This window comes from Eubalaena glacialis, chromosome 9 (assembly GCF_028564815.1).
Source record: "Eubalaena glacialis isolate mEubGla1 chromosome 9, mEubGla1.1.hap2.+ XY, whole genome shotgun sequence".
NCBI classification, from domain to species: Eukaryota; Metazoa; Chordata; class Mammalia; order Artiodactyla; family Balaenidae; genus Eubalaena; species Eubalaena glacialis.
In genome coordinates, this window is record NC_083724.1 from 83,317,583 (window position 1) to 83,330,296 (window position 12,714).

General features: G+C 38.5%; 1 long non-coding RNA gene across 1 annotated transcript in view; it reads left to right on the top strand.

The window, feature by feature from the left end:
* LOC133097977 (uncharacterized) overlaps window positions 1-12,714 on the top strand; it is a 38,996-nt gene that overhangs the window by 20,704 nt on the left and 5,578 nt on the right. Inside the window, exons 2-3 of the long non-coding RNA XR_009702093.1 lie at window positions 9,656-9,719; window positions 12,272-12,361. This is a non-coding gene — a long non-coding RNA (uncharacterized LOC133097977). The remainder of the gene's footprint in view (window positions 1-9,655; window positions 9,720-12,271; window positions 12,362-12,714) is intronic.

Below are 12,714 nucleotides of genomic sequence, written 5' to 3' on the forward strand. Positions count from 1 at the left end.
TGTTGTTTAGCCTCCACGAGTTTGTGTTTTTTACAATTGTTTTTTTTTGTGGTTGCTTTCTAATCTCATAGTGTTGTTTGGAAAAGATGCTTGATATGATTTCAATTTTCTTCAGATTTACTGAGGCTTACTTTATGGCACCACATGTGATCTATACTGGAGAATTTTCCATGTACACTTGAAAAGATTGTGTATTCTTCTGCTTTAGGATGGAATGCTCTATAGATATCAGTGAAGTCCATCTGATCTAATGTGTTATTTAAGGTGTAATGTTTTTATTGATTTTCATCCTGGATGATCTATCCATTGATAAAATTGGGGTTTTAAAGTTTCCCCTATTATTGTGTTACTCTCAGTTTCTCCTTTATGGCTGTTAGCATTGGTCTTATATATTGAGGTGCTCCTATGTTGGGTGCATAAATATTTACAATTGTTATATTTTCTTCTTGGATTGATCCCTTGATCATTATGTAGTGTCCTTCTTGTCTCTTGTAACAGTCTTTATTTTAAAGTCTATTTTGTCTGATATGAATATTACTACTCCAGCTTTCTTTTCATTTCCATTTGCATGGAATACCCTTTTCCATCCCCTCACTGTCAGTCTGTATGTGTCCCTAGATCTGAAGTGGGTCTCTTATAGACAGTATATATATGTGTCTTGTGTTTGTATCCATTCAGCCAGTATATGTCTTTTGGTTGGAGCATTTAATCCATTTACATTTAAGGTAATTACCTATATGTATGTCCTCATTGCCATTTTAAAAAATGTTTTGGATTTGTTTTGGTAGGTCTTTTTTCTTCCCTATCTCTTTTGTTCTCTTGTGATTTGATGACTATATTTAGTGTTGTGTTTGGATTCCTTTTTCTCTTTGTGGGTGTATGTATTGTTGATATTTTGTTTGTGGTTACCATGAGGTTTTAATATAGCCGTCTATATATAAACAAGATTGTTTTAAGTTGCTGGTCTCTTAATTTCAAATGCGTTTCCAATATCCTGCATTTGTACTCTCATCAGGATTGCTGGTTTTGATATCATATTTGTATGTAGATGATTTCCTACATTCCTGTATGTTTGCCTTTACTGGTGAGCTTTTCCATTTGTAATTTTCTTGTTTCTAGTTGTGGCCTTTTCTTTTTCATCTAGAGAAGTTCCTTTAGCATTTGTTGTAAAGCTGGTTTGGTGGTGCTAAATTCTTTTGCTTGTCTGTAAAGCTTTTGAATTCTCCATCGAGTCTGAACAAGAGCCTTGCTGGGTAGAGTATTCTTGGTTGTAAGTTTTTCCCTTTCATCACTTTAAGTATATCATGCCACTCCCTTCTGGCCTGCAGAGTTTCTGTTGAAAAATCAGCTGATAACTTTATGGGAATTTCCTTGTATGTTATTTTTGTTTGTCACTTGTTGCTTTTAATATTTTCTCTTTGTCTTTAATTTTTGCCAATTTGATTACTGTTTTTCTTGGCATGTTCCTCCTTGGGTTCATCCTGTATGGAACTCTCTGTGCTTCCTGGACTTGGGTGACTGTTTCCTTTCTCCTGTTAGGGAAATCTTCAGCTGTTATCTCTTCAAGTATTTTCTCAGGTCCTTTCTCTCTCTCTTCTCCTTCTGGGACCCGTATAATATGAGTGTTGGTGCATTTAATGTTGTCCCAGAGGTCTCTTAGACTGTCTTCATTTCTTTTCATTCTTTTTTCTTTATTTTGTTCTGAGGCAGAGATTTTCACCATTCTGTCTTCCAGCTCACCTGTCTGTTCTTTTGCCTCATTTGTTCTGCTATTGATTCTTTCTAGTGTATTTTTCTTTTCAGTTATTGTATTGTTCATCTTTTGTCCTTGTTTTTTTTTTGTTGTTGTTGTTTTGTTTTGTTCTTTATATTTTCTAGGTCTTTGTTAAACATTTCTTGTATCTTCTTGGTCTGTGCCTCCATTCTTTTTCTGAGATCTTGGATCATCTTTACTATCATTACTCTGAATTCTTTTTTGGGTAGATAGGCTCTATCTCCACTTCACTTAGTTGTTCTTTTGGTGTTTTATCTTGTTGCTTTGTCTGGGATATATTCTTCTGCCGTCTCATTTTGCCTACCTTTCTGTGATTGTGGTTTCCGTTCTGCAAGTTGTAGTTCTTCTTGCTTCTGCTGTCTGCCCCCTGGTGGATGAGGCTAGTCTAAGACACTTGTGTAGGCTTCCTGGTGGGAGGGACTGGTTCCTTCCCACTGGGTGGGTGGCGCTGTGTCTTGTCCCTCTGGTGGGCAGGGCTATGTCAAATGGTTTGTTTAGTGGGAAGCTGTGCCGGAATACTTTAAGCAGCCTGTCTGCTGATGGGTGGGGCTGTGTTCTTGCCCTATTGGTTGTTTGGCCTGAGGCATCCTAGCAGTCTACAGACTAGTCTAGACTGGAGCCTACAGTCTGTTGGGTGGGACCAGGTCTTGGTGAGAAAATGGCGGCTTCCAGGCTGGCTCACACCAATGAGTACTCCCCAGAACTGCCGCTACCAGTGTCTTTGTCCCCACAATGAGCCACAGCCTCCCCCTGCCTCCACAGAGACCCTCCAGTACCAGCAGATAGGTCATGCCCAGGCTCCTGTGAGGTCACTGCTTTTTCTCCTAGGTCCTGGTGTGCACAAGAACCTGTGTGCAGTTTCCAAGAGTGCAGTTTCTGTTTCCTGCTCTCCTGTGGAATTCCTACAATCAGACCCTGTGGCCTTCTAAGCCAGATGCTCTGGGGGCTCCTTCTCCCGATGCCAGACCCCCAGGGGAGGCTGACCTGGGGCTCAGAACTTTCATTCCTGTGGGAGAATCTCTGCAATCTAATTATTTACCAGTTTTTGCATTGCCCACCCAATGGGTATGGAATTTGATTTTATCGTGATTGTGCCCCTCCTACCATCTTATTGTGGCTTCTTCTTTGTCTTTGGATATAGGATATCTTCTTGGTAGGTTCCAGTGATTTTGTCGATGGTTGTTCAGCAGTTAGTTGTGATTTTGGCGTTTTCGTGGGAGGTGGTGAGCTCAAGTCCTTCTACTTGGCCATCTTGTCTCTGCCCCTGGCATCACCTTCTGCTGTTTGTTTTCTATATGTCTTTCATCTTTTGTGTTTCCCTTCTTAAGTTACTGCCTTCTGTTATTGTAATTAGATATTTTCTAGGGTACCAATTTTAACTTCTTATTATTTTTATTATTATACTTTTGGACTTATTTTCTTAAAGTTGATTTGGGGATTAAAATTAACATATTATCCTTAGAAGCCTAGTTTCAGTTAATACCAACATAATATCAACAGCATACAAAAACTGCTCCAATGTACCTCTGCCTCCTTTATACATCTTTATATATGATAAGCCCCATAAAACCCCAGTTTTATAATTATTGCTTTATGCAGTAGTCTTTTTTTTTTTTAAATTAATTAATTAATTTATTTATTTTTGGCTGTGTTGGGTCTTCGTTTCTGTGCGAGGGCTTTCTCTAGTTGCGGCGAGCGGGGGCCACTCTTCATCGCGGTGCGCGGGCCTCTCACTATCGTGGCCTCTCTTGTTGCGGAGCATAGGCTCCAGACGCGCAGGCTCAGTAGTTGTGGCTCACGGGCCCAGTTGCTCCGCGGCATGTGGGATCTTCCCAGACCAGGGCTCGAACCCGTGTCCCCTACATTGGCAGGCGGATTCTCAACCACTGCACCACCAGGGAAGCCCAGTAGTCTTTTTTTGCATCCTTGTTTATTCCATAGCATTGTTTTTATTTTTTTAGAGTAGCTTAAGGTTCACAGCAAAATTAAGAAGGTACAGAGATTTCCCATATACTTCCTGCAGAACCTCACCCATTATCAACAGTCTGCACCAGTGTAGTACTTTTGTTACAATTGATGAGCCTACACTGACACATCATAATCACCCAAAGTCCATAGTTTATGTTATGGTTCACTCTTTGTGGTGCACATTCTGTGGGTTTGGATAGTAGTATAATGACATGTATCCATTATTGTGGTATCATACAGAGTATTTTCACTGCTCTAAAATTTTTCTCTACTCCACTTATTCATCACCCCCTCCCAAACCCTCGCAACCACTGATCTTTTTTACCGTCTCAATAGTTTGGCCTTTTTTAGAATATCATATAATAATCATACAGTACATAGCCTTTTTAGACTGACTTCTTTCACTTAGGAATATGCATTTAAGTTTTATACATGTATTTTCATGGCTTGTTAGACCATTTGTTTTTAGTGCTGAATAATATTCCATTGTCAGGATGTACCACAGTTTATTTATCCATTAACCTAAGGACATGATGGTTGCTACCAAGTTTTGGCAATTATGAATAAATCTGCTGTAAACATTTATGTGCAGGTTTTTGTGTGGACATAAGTTTTTAACAACCTTGGGTAAATACCAAGGAACCAGATTGCTGAATTATATGGTAAGAGCATGTTTGGTTTTGTTAGACACTGAAAAACTGTCTTCCAAAGTGGCTGTACCATTTTGCATTCCCACCAGCAATGAATGAGAGTCCCTGTTGCTACAAATCCTTGTCAGCAATTGGTTTTGTCAGTATTCTGGATTTTGGCCATTCAAATAGGTGTGCATTGATATCTCATTGTTTTAATATGCATTTCACTCATGATTTATGATATGAAGCATCTTTTTATGATTATTTGTAATCTGTGTATATTCTTTGGTTAGGTGTCTCTTAAGGTCTTTGACCCATTTTTTAAACAGGTTGTTTATTTTCTTATTGCTGAGATTTAAGAGTTTTTTGTATATTTTGGATAATAGTTCCTTATCAGATGTGTCTTTTTCAAATATTTTCTCCCAGTTTGTGGCCTTTTATTCTCTTTACAATGTCTTTCTCAGCAGAAGTTCTTAACTTTAATGAAATATAACTTATCAATTATTTTTTTTCCTGGATTGTGCCTTTGGTGTTATATCTAAAAAGTCATCCACATACCCAATTTCATTTAGGTTTTCTCCTATGTTATCTTCTAGGAGTCTTATAGTTGGTGTTTTATATTTAGGTCTGTGGTCCATTTTAAGTTAATTAATTACTTAATTAATTTATTTATTTGACTGCACTGTGCGGCTTGTGGGATCTTAGTTCCTTGACCAGGGATTGAACCTTGGCCCTCAGCAGTGAAAGTGTGGAGTCCTAACCCCTGGACCACCAGGGAATTCCCAATTTTTAAAAATTTATTTTATTGAAGTATAGTTGATTTATATTTTGAGTTAATTTTTGTAAAGAGTTTAAATTCTCTGCCTCAATTCTTTTTTTTTTTACAAGTGGATGATGTCCTGTTTTTTCAGCACTATTTGTTGAAAAGACTATCTTTGCTCTATTGTATTGCCTTAGCACCTTTGTCAAAGATAAGTTTGACTAAATTTATTTTGGTCTATTTTGGGGCTCTCTGTTCTGTTCCATTAATCTGTTTGTGTATTCTTTCACCAATACCACACAGTCTTGATTACCATAGCTTTAGAGTAAGACTTGAACTCAGGTAGTATCAGTCAGCCAACTTTGTTCTTTTCCTTCAATATTGTATTGCCTATTCTGGGTCTTTTTTCTCTCCATATAAATTTCAGGATCAGTTTGTCAATGTCATAAAATAACTTGCTGGGATTTTCATTGCTATTGCATTGAATCTATAGACCAAGTTGGGAAGAATTGACACCTTGACAATATTGAGTGTTCCTATCCATAAACATGGAATATCTCTCCATTTATTTAAGTTGTTCTTTGATTCCATTCATCAGAATTTGTAGTTTTCCTCATATAGATCTTGTACATATTTTGTTATATTTATACCTAAGTATTTTATTTGGGGGAGTGCTAATGTAAATGGTATTATATTTTTAATTTCAAATTCCACTTGTCCATTGCTGGTATACCAGAAAGCAATCAACTTATGTATTAACCTTGTATCCTATTTTCTTGCTCTATTTGCCTATTACTTCCAAGAGGTGTTTTTGTCATTCTTTAGGATTTTTATGCAGACAGTCATGTCATCTGAGAACAAAGACAATTTTATGTCTTCCTCCCCAATCTCTATACCTTTTTTTTCCTTTCCATGTCTTATTGCATTAGCTAGAACTGCCAGTTTGATGTTGAAAAGGAGTGCTGAGAGGGGATAATCTTGCCTAGTACCTGTTCTTAGCGGGAAAGCTTCAAATTTCTCACCATTACATATAATATTAGTTATAGATTCTTTATAGATATTCTTTATCAAGTTGAGGAAGTTCCCCTCTATTTCTGTCATTAATGAGTGTTGAATTTTGTCAAAATTTTTTCTCAATCTATTAATATGATTATGTAATTTTTCTTTTTTTGCCTATTGATGTGATAGATTACATTAACTGATGTTGGATGTTGAGCCAGCTTTGCATACTGGGGATAAATCCCCCTTGGTCATGGTATATAATTCTTTTTATACATTGTTGCATTAAGTTTGCTAATATTTTGTTGATGATTTTTATATCTGTGCTCGAGAGATATTGGTGCGTAGTTTTCTTACAATATCTTTGGTTTTAGTCTCAGGGTGTTGCTGACCTCATAAAATGATTTGGGAGGTATTCCCTTTGCTTCTAAACTCTGAGAGAGATTGTAGAGAATTGGTACAATTTCTTCATTACATTTTTGGTAGAATTCACCAGTGAACCTATCTGGGCCAGGTGCTTTCTCTTTTGAAAAGTGATTTTACATATTTGATTTCTTTAATAGACATAGGCCTACTCCGATTATCTATTGTATTTCTTCTTTTGTGACTTTTAGCAGATTGTGTCTTTCAAGAAATTTGTCTGTTTCATCTACTTTAATTTGTGGGCACAGTGTTGTTCATAGTATTCCTTCATTATCTTTTCAATGTCCATGAGATCTGTGATGATGTCCCCTTTCCATTTCTGATATTAGTAATTTGTGTCTTCTCTCTCCCGCCCTTTTTTTAGTTAGCCTGGCTAGAAGCTTACCAATTTTATTGATTCTTTTCAAAGAATCAGATTTTGGTTTCATTGATTCAACTAGCTATTATTTCAATTTTATTTAAAGGAAATAATTGATAATGATCTGACCTGCAGAAGGATTTGTCACACTGTCATTTGGATCATTTACTTTCTCAGTTACACAGAAATGTACAAGAAAAAGCTTTACCAAATCCTAGATGCTGAGTTTTAATTTTTACCCATTCTCTTTCAGTTAGAGCCACCTTATTTTACCCAGTCTAATCACCAAAGTTTGAGAAAATAAAAATATTAGCAAAAAGATAGCTCCCTCACTTCTTATCTTTATAAAGAAAGAGGAATTCTTTTCTGTAAGATAGACTCTTTATCAGTTAAATGGTTTTAAATTCTTCAAAGAAGGAAAAATTAGCCATATGCATTTGACTTTCACACTTAAATCTTCAGTTCTAGTCATTAAAGGATTCTCTTCCAATGTTCCCTCCCTCCATTCTTTTAACACAGTCAAGGTCAGTGACATAATTTGCAGGGCCCAGTGTAAAAATTATAATGTGGAGCCGCTTTTTCAAAATACAGGGGGAAAGTGCAGTTAAAGTTACAAAATATAAAGGTTTTTCTTTTGAAAATATTTTATTATAAAACATGAAAGAGTAATAGTGATAGATGAGTAATAACATTTATGTTACAACAAGTAATGTCACAAATTGCAAAAAACAATAGTTTGGTGCCATAATTTTGTATAATACAATAAATAATGATACTCTATTATATCTATATATCAATGTAGATATATCTTGATTGATCGTAATGTAATCTTTTAGGTTTCACTTTTCTGCAAATTCATTTATTAGGCCATTAAAACTTATTTTAGCAACTTCATTTTCAATTGATATAATTGAAAGTAACATCAGTCACTCTTAACAAATAAGTTTTGATAATTTTTAATTTTGAAAAGCATCTCTGTTGATGCAACTGTTATTGGTAATTTTAAGAGTATTTCATAGGCTGTAACAATATTAGAATAAAGTTATGATCAATTATTTTGAAATATAAATTCAAATATATCTTAGAGCTGATGCTTCTTGTAGAAAATTTTTTCTAAAATGTTTGAACTCTTCTTACAAATCAGTTTTCTGTAATTCTGAATTTAGGTTTAAATGTTAATAAATATAATAGCATTTTACTGTTTCCTCTGACATTTCCTGTAACTTGTGGAGGTTGTACAAGAAGCTGCAAGTGGTTTCATGATTTGTATGGAATTTAAAATGCCTGTTGATGATTTCTAACACTGTATCTTCAATCACAAGGAAAAATAATGTTACAGTCATCTATTTGTTAATAATTGGTCCATGCAAGTTTTTATATGAAAATAGTGCCTTTTTCTGTGAAATGTGAGGATCTTTAAATTTAATTTCTATTTCCAAGCCTTTGGATATTTATTGTGCAATGTTGCAGTGATTTTCAAAACCAGAGATTCTAAATTCTTTGAAGAATCCTAATTAGTCTCTGATATAGTTTATTGCAATATCTATGTGTACACTCCATGTTGTAATTAGTTAATGACAAAGTGTACTGCCTAAGTGGTGGCAGATCTTGTCCCAGCGCTCAGACCACAGAGTTAATATCTGTGCTGATGCAAGAAAAAAAATTATGTATGGTGACAGATGTTAACCAGAATTATTGTGGTGATCATTTTGCAGTATGTCCAAATATCAAATCATTATTTTGTACACCTGAAACACACATAATGTTGTATGTCAATTATACCTCAGTTTAAAAAATTTAATTAAAAAAAGGAGATAATAATAATAGTTCCTGGGACTTCCCTGGTGGTCCAGTGGTTAAGACTTCGCCTTCCAATGCAGGGGGTGTGGGTTCGATCCTTGGTCAGGGAGCTAAGATCCCACATGCCTTGTGGCCAAAAAACCGAAACATAAAGCAGAAGCAATATTGTAACAAATTCAACAAGGACTTTAAAATTTTTTTAAAAAATAAAAAAAAAAAAATAGTTCCTACCTCATAGGATTATTGTGAGGATTAAATAAGTAACTGTAAAGTGCTTAGAAAAAAAAATATCTGTGCAGATACTTCAGAGATGGGCTCCAGGGACTGATTGGCAAGCAGGCCCCCCACCACAGGTTACAGTGCTGTCCCTAGGGAGCACCTCCTTTCTCCCAGGGCCAGCTTCCACTGGTGCACAGAGTCCCCTCAGGGACCCCTGGGGTCTCAGACTGCCCAGTGTATGTGTGTGTGTGTATGCCTCGTGCTCAGACCAAATACTCAGCATGCATGGTGCCCACTGTTGCCTGACTGATCTCCTGCACATTTTGTTGTCCCATTGGACTACACTTACATAACACAGGTTCTAAGATATTATTATTAAGAATTTCAAGATGTGAGAGCAGAGCACTAAACAAAACCTTTGAGAGCAGGGCCTTGTACAAGTTCGCAGGTCACACATGTGTCCATGGAACCACTCCTGAATCCAGTAGTTCTCAATCAGGGGTCATTTTGCCTATCAGGGTGGGCTACTTTGGGCTCTAATTACGTGAGATTCCAATTGAGCCCCTGAAAGCAAGAGTGACAAGATATATTAGCACCAAAAGTAGGCCCTAACCCTTCTTTTTGCACTCTCAAGCACAGGGATTGTCCAGTGGAACCTTCTGGGACACTCCAGTCCTGGGCAGTTCCTATAGCTGCTCTCAGCTGTACTTTCCTTCCTCAAGAGAGCTGGACAACTTGAGTGATGGGAGACGGCGTGGTGACAGCAACGGACATGGAAATTGCCAGGTAAGACTTTGTTGCTCAAGTAACAGTCTCAGGTGGGTCAGGTTTAGGGTGAGGTGTAGGGTGCTCTGCATCACAGTCATTCAAGGATCTAAGTAGCTGGCAGGTGTTGACATCCAGTGGCACATAAAGGCTCACACTTAGTCCAGGGCTTAGAAGTGATACAGATCGCTTCCCATTCAAATTCCAATGGCCAGAATTCAGGAATACAACCATACCTACGTACATGAGGGCTGGGAAATGTAGTCTAATTCTGTGCACAGCATAAAGAAGAAATGGTTTTGGAGATCCCCTGCCAGGCTCTGCCACAAGAAATTTGCAAAAATGAGAGATTTAGAGTAAAATGTGTATAATGCAACCCTAGCCCTTCTGAGACAGGCATGGTCTCTTGGGGCAGACTTCCCTGAGAGGCAGCTTTCTAGCTATGATTCCTTGGACTTGTTAATAGTGTTTGGTTCACTTTACAGCTTGTGCTCTAGGAAGATCATGCATGGAGTATCCAGCATCAAATAAGTGCAAAGCTGACTGACACTTCTCATTATAGGTTAGCAAGTTGGTTTTGGCATAAATCAGTCTTGGGTGTACTTAGTGTGACCCTGTTGCTCATAGTTAAGCTGATCATCATCGCTGTGTATGTGCTGATCAGAAATGTCAAACTCATGACTGTGGAGGTAAAAGCAACCTTGAGATTATTCTAACTCTCTACCTGCTTCACATTAAACAAGAAATTCAACATTACAAATGGTAAACAAATTGAGTGGGTAGCATTAAATATTCAATGCCAGAAGGCTCATTTAAAATAATTTGTGTAATTTATAGTCTCACACCAAAACCCATGATACAATTACTTTTGGTGACTTTTAATCTGATTTTTTATGGCAAGTAGTAGATCTGTGACTATAGGGCAATAATCCTTCCCTATTTCACCTTGTCAATATTTTAGAGGAAACAAGCTGGAAGAATTGTTGAAAGAGGGCACCTAGCGGATGAGGCAAAGCCCTACAGGTAGAGTGTCTGGAAAAGTCCTGGTTAACATCCATTGCTGTGACATAGTCATTAAAAACACCCCCTTTCACTCTCAAAAAGAGTCCCGGTTTGGACAATAAATTATACATAAACCCTTAGAACCAGGGAGTAGTACCTCTCTGTGGCCACCACTGTTCAGGGTCTGGTTTGCAAGCTCAGGGTTATCAGGACACTGAGGCTGATTGAGCATGGGAGCGAGCCAATTCACATCAAGGAAATGACAGGAGACTGATCCCTAAACCAGGATGCTGTGTTTTTAACTTATTACTAAGAATATAACTGCCAGAGTGGAAACCAATGTTGGTTTGTCAGTATGTTCGCTCCCTTGAAGTGTAGTCTCCTTGGAAAGCTCAAAACCCTTGGAATTATCAAAATCATAATTCTTGTGGATGAGGAGATCAAGGTGAGCCATGTTAGCTGGAGGAACTACAGTAATTTGCAAGACAGGTTTCAATACTTGGTATCCACACAAAGCATATCCTGTGTCCTACTAAGGGTTTTCCTTTGCAACCAGGAAAGCGGCTTTGGTTCTCTTTCCAAAGAGATATTTGGGGTCAGCATCAGCTACAGGTAAAGAAGAAGGATGTGTGGTTCCAAGCAATCCTCTGTTCTTTTCTAATATTATGTCCCAAGTTCCCTCACCCATCTACAAGGGCTGTCAGGGCCGATGTCAGTGGCAGACATCCTCTGATGCCTGAGGTTCAGCCGGGAGCAGCCTCCCCGACTCCTTCCTCGCTTGCAACAGTGGAAGTGACAGATCCTAAACAGTCTTGCGTGTACTTAGTGTGAATCCTGCACCACTCCCCATCTCACACCCCACTTCCACATAGACAATAGACACATGGCCAGAAGAGGATTAAAATCGGCTTTATTGATGAATTGAAGAGCACAGCTGGGATCTGAGGCCCAAGCGAGGTTTCTTTCATCCTCTCTGAAGTGGTGACAGCTGAGGGCAGTGGGTGGGGCTCACCAAACTTACCCACCCTGCCACAGACCGAGGCTGGAACGTGGAGAGCTGAGTCCTGGGTGGGCCCACCACGGGCAGGTCCTGCTGGGTCTGTTTACATCATGGAGACTGGAAGCCCAAAAGCAGGTCCAAAAGAAAGAGAGAGAGAGAGAGAGAGAAGCAGGAGGACAAGTAAGCAGGGTCCTTTAGCACATTATCTCCACCCAGTAGAGAAAGGCGGCCCCAAGAGTCTCAAGTTCATCAACCACAACCATCCCGAGGTCACCCAGGTGGAAGCTTCTCCCCAGTCCTTTCCTTCCAAGCTGAAATGTAGTTAGGAGATCTTTACCCTAATCGGCTGAGCAAGGAGTGTATGAATAAGGAAAAGGGTTTCTCCCACGAGGTGAGGCTGGGTTAGGAGCCTGGGCTGCTCAGTGAACAAGTGGCCAAGGGCCATTTTGTGTGAGCCTCCCAGTGTGCAGCCACTGACACAAACAGGTGCTGGCTCGGGACTGACTCCTGATACCTCACACCTGAACACTGGCCACTGAATTCCTTTTCTTTCCTGTGCTCTGGAGCTCAGGCCCCTGAGGACTGCTGAGGAAGAACTTGACAGACTTCGCCCACCCCCCCCAACCCCCGGATGGGTGAAATGGATGAAGGAGATCAAAAGGTACAAATTCCTAGTTTTAAGATGCATAAGTCCTGGGGATGTAATACACAGCTTGGTGACTCTGTTAACGATTCTGTATCGTATTTCTGCAAGTTACTAAGAGTCAGCAATCTTAAAAGTTCTCATCACAAGAAAAAAAAAATCTAACTACGTGAGGTGATGGACATTGACTAAACTTATTATGGTAATCATTTTGCAATATATACGTATATCAAATCATTATGTTGTATACCTAAAAATAATATACTGGTATATGTCAATTATATCTCGATAAAACTGAAAAAGAAAAAAAACTTGACTAGGCTACCGCAGCTAGGGTACAATTCAGCTGGACACCTATGGTGTTCCTGTAG